We start from the raw sequence: 6,728 nt of genomic DNA on the forward strand, positions 1-6,728 counted from the left end.
CACTTAATATATACAACATTTTCAGCTTAGTTCTAATTTTTTCTGTTAGCGAGGCTTTGGTACTTGTGTTAGATAAACTTGTATAAGCTGGAATAACTTAAAACGCATTTTTTTTTCCACCGCTGCTCCCCTGAGTATTGTTTGATTTCGGGGGTATGATACCTAAATATGAAATAAATGACAACGTTAGCCAGCTCGCGTTATCACCTCTGCATTGTCTTGACATTGGCTGCACACCACGATGCGGAGGAATGTTCGCACTTAGCGGAATATCTACGATTATCAATTTATCTCGAGAGTAGGAGCGATATGCCCTGACAATTCGCCGACAATTAACTTCGACGAAGTTGCTCACTACACCTCATTCGCAGCTTTCTCCGCGGCTGCGTGCTCACTCAGCGAGCCAACGAGAACTTGTCTAGTTTTAAGCGGTGCAATGCGTCCCGTCGACAAGTGTACGCCGCCGGTGCCATTCCACCTACCGCAATAAGCTTCGTCTCTGTGCGAGTCAGAGTTAGGGCATTTACAATGTGCAAGGCATGACATCTGTGCAAGGCATGGTGCAAGGCATCAGAGGCAGCTGCTTTGCAATGCGAAGAATGGGCGGATAAAGTAAGCCAAGTAGATCCAGTCGATGTCGCTCGGATCTCAACCAAGCATCCCAACACTGTCAAATGATCACGTTGTGCCAGAGAACATAGGCCACGCGACCGCCCAGCACACTAAGAAAAAAAAGAGTATGCCTTACTCTTTTCGAAAAGTCTGGACTTGTCACGTATATGACACACTTTGTGGGAGACACACGAACTCTCTTTTGGCAGGGAGTCACGAGACTATCTGTGCTTGATATAAGGTGTTTACGTGACTCCACACACAATAGTCATTCATACTCTGTTGTAGTAGTAACCTATACCCTCTCAACAGGGTCATAAGACTATTGCTGAGGGAGTCCGTTAACAATTCTAGATGAGTCAGATGACTCAAGATAAAGTGTCACATGAACACTGCAAGAAGGATTCAGGTAACTATTCTAGATGAGTCTGATGACTCCAGCAGTGTGTGTCAAGTTACCCTTAGTGCGTGGTGCCGGTCTCTTGCAAATAAAGTAAAGTAACTAATTCATGTAAGTCGTTTCACTCTTGAATAGCAGTGTCGAGCCGCTTTTGAATATGTGTCAACAACTCTTGCTGTAAATACACACGACTACGGCTAGTTCTGCAGAAGACTACCGTGAAAAGACAACATAGGATAACAAATAATCCACAGTAAACTTGCCAAAAAGCACATGGCAGGTTAGCAAGAAAAAGTTAATATTTCATCAATATTTTTTATTGTCTTCTGGAAAATTCAAATGTATCAGTCAGCACAGAATCTCTATGAAAGCAAAACAGTTCTCATTACTATTAAACTGGAATCAATAGCCAACTTAGCAAAACAGTCTTAAAAGAGTATCCAATATTTAGCCTGCAGCTGCATATGCATGACACTGCAACGCCACTCAGAACCATTATGAGACCCCAAAATATTATGTAACTCTTGTAGAAGTTCAATTCACCACCTCACAAGTCTCTTATAATATGTCAAAAGATTTATAAATTTAACCTATTTCCATATTCTAAAAGACTTAACTTCCGACTTAACATTCTCAGCAAGTAAGCTACACATAACAAGAAAGGATGCATTTATGTACAAAGGAGACCCAGATAATGAAGTGCAATAAAAACAATATTCCAACTTAGATTACATAATCTATGCATTATGCTATGCTTGCTGAAGACAACTGGTTGGCAATTGATAATCCATTCTAACAGTAAAAGCAGCTGTCTTACCTTATGGTACCCTTGTTGGCACTTTTCCCACACAATTTCTGCGTGTTAGCTTGAGATGAAAATTGATCTGAAAAACACAACATTAAAAAGTTGTGCATCAATTTTATTGTCATGCAACATGCAACAGTGTATAAAAACTTCATAACTTACAAAATTACAAAAATACAGCAACACTTATACTGATCATTCATTTATGTTGAGAAACATACTTTTGCCAGACTAAGTATAATAGCTGACACAGACAATTCCACAGCTAGAAATAACCGCTAATAGAAAACTTTCAATAATGCAAACACGTTGACAAAATAAGTAGCACAGGTAGCTGTATTTTGTTACGGCAAAGATAGCGCATGAATGGTGAGGGCAAGGGAGGAAGCAGAACACATAAACAAGCTATACCCAGCTGCATCCACGCAGCTGTAACAATACACATATTGCACAAAGATCCAAAAGAAACAAAGAGGAAGATGTGAGGAAGGCTTCTTTTACTCATCACAAGTCATCCTGTAAGAGCACATTATGCACTCACTGTAATCTATCCTCGGGGCATACATGAATAATTTACATTAGGTGCCACATTTACAAATCACTCATACAAGGTTCTTGTGATTTCCCTTATTTCAACCTTTAACTTAGCAAGCATGACTGAGTTATGTAAAGCCCCCTATGGCTTGGCACATATACAGAAAGAAGTGTTTCTAGAAACACTGGAGGTCGCGGATGGATGACTGACACATATATCTTTATTCTTTTGTCTTTGTCATTATGATTATCTACAATAATAATCTTTTGTAGATTGAAACACGTCCAGATAATACACTGTGGGCAACCAAGTGTGAATACCTGTTCTCGATTTCTAGCTTTCTCTGGTGTCCTAAGGTAACAATGGCGCAAAGGATTGTTTTTTCAATGTATGCGCTCCCACACAACAGGAGCAGATGATAAGCCACATTAATGGTGCGGGAAATAAAACATCTATGCTTAACTTTCCACTGCCCGTCCAATCTGGAGTGATTTTTTTTTCCTTTCTTGTGTACACTTGCACAGGTGCTACGTAGTCCCCTTGTTTCCCAAAGCAACTCTCACACCACAACAGGATTTTATTTATTTTTTCTAAGCGAAACTCTGGTTATGGGGGACAACAGCGAACTTATATTTTTGCTTTGTATCTTAATTATGTTGTTGTCCTTTAACTTCAGTCACTTTACTACTTTTCTGCAGGTGCAGACAGGCCATTGCGCCAATGCTAGGTTACAAAACACCAGAGCAGGGTAGAAAGCAAGAACAGATATTTATAACTTGGGTGCCCACTGTGCACTGCGTGGATATGTTTCAATGAACGATAAGACTACTTGGTAGATAAACATATAAAACATAAGAGAATTAAGCTCGAAGCCTACCAAATTAGTAACTGGGTATATTATATGCAAATTAAATTTCGTGATTCCCAGTGATGACGAAACAGTTTTTAAGAGTATGGGCGAAGGCAACCTAGTCACTCATGCTCACAAAGGCAACAAGATAAAAACAAGCAAGATAACAAGAACTTCGAACTTGTATACTAAAGTCAGACACCTCACATGACTGATTTATGTATTTAATGAGCATAAATTACACCAAGAACATATTCAGCTTGTACGAGATGACAAACAATGAGTTACTGTTGCTTTCTCTCGGGGGCATTTGGCTCTTCTGAACACATGCACATTGTATGGCACAGCTGCGTGGATGTGGCTAGGCATAGTTGTGAGTCGGCATCAATCTGTTTTTATGGTCCTGCACTATATCGTTATAATTTACAATTAGCAAACAGCCTAGCCATCGGGTTGATCTGCTGTATTTTAAACAAAACATACTGACAGATTTCCCTGTTTCTTGCTAACATAAGGAGACAGGTAGATCATTTCAGACTTCAAGAAACAGTTGTGCAACAGAACACGTGCTGAAGACAGAAAGTCTACAATGACCAGTACCTTTATTGTTAAATGCCATGTACTAGCTCTTTCTGTAAATGAATACCTATATTAGCAAAAATTGTAGTCTGAAAAAATAATTGGAAAAAGAGAGTAGAACTGCATCATAATTGCAAATTTATTCTTAAGAAAGATCACAATATTTGAAGTTTTATTAATTTCAGCAAAATGGCTGACATACCATTATTGAGGCTAGTCAGTGCTGAAGGTATTGCTAGTTTTTAGGAGTCCTCAGACTGACAGCTCTGAAATATTTGCAGCCATACTCGGTGGAACATGCTTTGCAGTTTCAGATATTACTTTGCCACAAAGCTTTTTGTAAGCCTTGTGGGTCAATTCTGTGTGGAAGATAAACCTATTTGATCATTGCTTTTTTAGGTTGTGTATCTCAGAACTGGTGCTAGTCTAAGTTCTTACAAACTAGACGTTATTGAGCACTGTAATTATAATGCCTGCCACTGCTATAAATTTCTGTTAGCGAAAATTGTCCCACTGTCATAAAGCAGTTATGTTCAATTTTTAGCGGCAGTCACTCCTGAAACACTCAGTACAAAACACAAAATAAAGATATGGAGTCAAAATGTAAATGGCGAACAAAGTTATAGTCGGTTCTGCATTTCATAGAACTGTTCTTTTTTTCTCTTGGTGTGCTAATACCAATTGCACTTTCACAAACGTTTTAATATTGCAGTTCTAGCAAATGCAGGAAAATTAAGTGTTTAACAGCAGTCCCTTGGAAGACAGCCCAGAGTCGCTTCGACAAAAGGTACTTGCCTTCAACATTGCGTCGCTATGTTGTAGGTCACTATAGCAAGGGGCATGTTTTGCTGATTGAATATTACTCGAAACAATTTTATCATTTGTGCTAGAGGTTTGAAAAGAGCAAATTGTGGAGCTTTTCATGCAGATTTCATATATGTCATTAGTATTTCTTTAGCTGCTTGTTGAGTTATGTCCTACACAGTGGCAAAATACAGTGATCTTTGCGGGAACTTTCTTGTGTACTAAATGTTCAAAAAAGTAGTGTGCTGTAGCTAACTCAGCTCTTTGTAGACTGCAAAGTGCCGATATCTATTCAAACAGCATGTAAGGTTACTAGAAGTATGCAAGATTAGTAGGCAGGCAGACAGGCCTGCCTACTAATCTTGCATACTTCTCAAGCTATTGTGAATAAAAATTATTGAATATACTTGAATAATTGTTTTTCACAATTGCATGAGAATAACCTTATGCACTTATAGTTGTCCTCTACTAACGAAATTTGGCATACGTAGTCTTCAAGATATGCAGAATGCTGATATATAACTGAAATTGCAATCTGTAAAATTATTTAAAGTGGCCTAATATTTTTTGTATAGTTCCACTAATTGTACAAGCCGTTTGGATAGGTATCACCACTTTGCAGTATACAACTAGCTAAATAAGATACAGCATGAAGCTATTTCTGAAAATTTCATACACAAGAAAGTGCCCACAAAAATATTTTGCCACTGTGTAGGACGATAACTAAAAAACAGCAGCTACACAAAAATAAATGACAATTCAAATCTAATAAAACACTTTATGAATTACAGTATATTCAAATCTCTAGTACAAATATATAAAGAAGTTGTTTCGAGGAGTATTTCCCGTTAATGAGTGGGTGTCAGTGTATTCTACCAAAGTGTTATAAAATGCCTTCAGGCATACCATGGGGAGTTTTATAAATAGCACAAGCACACATCTGCCTAAAAAGCACCACGCACTGCTTGCATTCCGTAGTCATTTTTGGATACTGTTGTATGTCACCATTTGCATCCCTCAACATTGAGAGCGCAAAAGCAAAAACAGCCTAATACCATATCTACTCGCATAATGATCACACTCGCGTAATGATCGCACCCCTAAATTTTGTTGCCAGAATTCGATTTTTTATTTACCGTGTAATGATTGCACCACGATCTTGCCGCAGCGATATGTCATGTGCCAAGTCTAGCTAATAATGATCGCGCTTACCATCTGTCGACTGCTATGCGAACGACTCTTCAAGACAAACCAAGCGGTCTGCACGCACCAAACATTCTTAAGCAGATGCCCCATTTCATTCCTTTCATCACTTTCCGCACTTCTATGAGAAAAAAAAGCTACAACCAAACTTGTCTTTATTATTTGTAGGCTGTATCATGGTTGTGGTGAACAAAAACAACAAAGAAGGCGCCTTTCGATTCTTCTCGGCTGCACTCGTGGGCGCGCAACAAATCACGAGCGGCGACGATAGCAGCCACGTTTACACTGATACGCTAGAAGTGTACCCTATTCATGGGCCGACATTTGTAACACAGCTAAGATATTCACCCACCCTTAGCGGAAACGTGCCATATTAGGATAGTTGTGAAGACTAATGCCGCAGTTTCCGCAACATGCCCGCCATGTGTTCCTATGTCACTGGCAGCTAAGCGCGCGCATCTGTTTCTGTCCCCTCAAAGTGGAGATGACTATGCTATTGCCGGAAACTTGCCGATATTATTCATTACTGATACGGAAGAAACGGTTTGAATGCACGTAATGTACTCGCGAGAAAAAATAAAATCGCGTTTGGCGCGTGCGGCTTGCTTTGCCGGCCGCCATTTTTTTTGTGTGTCCCGCACTACATACAGCGGCAGCCGCCTATTTGTTGACCTGTTCTCATCCCGTAGCCAATGCCAGATGAAATCGTTTTTTCTTTTTGCGGGAAATTTAACCCGCGTAATGATCGCACCCTGAATTTGAGTCAATTTTCTTTGACAAAAAAGTGCGATCATTATGCGAGTAAATAGGGTAGCACACTGAATTTTTAACCTGTAGAGGGGTTGTATACAATTGGTGCCGGCCAACTCTAGTGTGACAATAACAAATATTTGTTCTTGCAATAATGAAACCAGTTATAAAATATGTCCTCACAAATTTG

The sequence above is a fragment of the Dermacentor albipictus genome, chromosome 1, assembly GCF_038994185.2.
Source record: "Dermacentor albipictus isolate Rhodes 1998 colony chromosome 1, USDA_Dalb.pri_finalv2, whole genome shotgun sequence".
NCBI lineage: Eukaryota > Metazoa > Arthropoda > Arachnida > Ixodida > Ixodidae > Dermacentor > Dermacentor albipictus.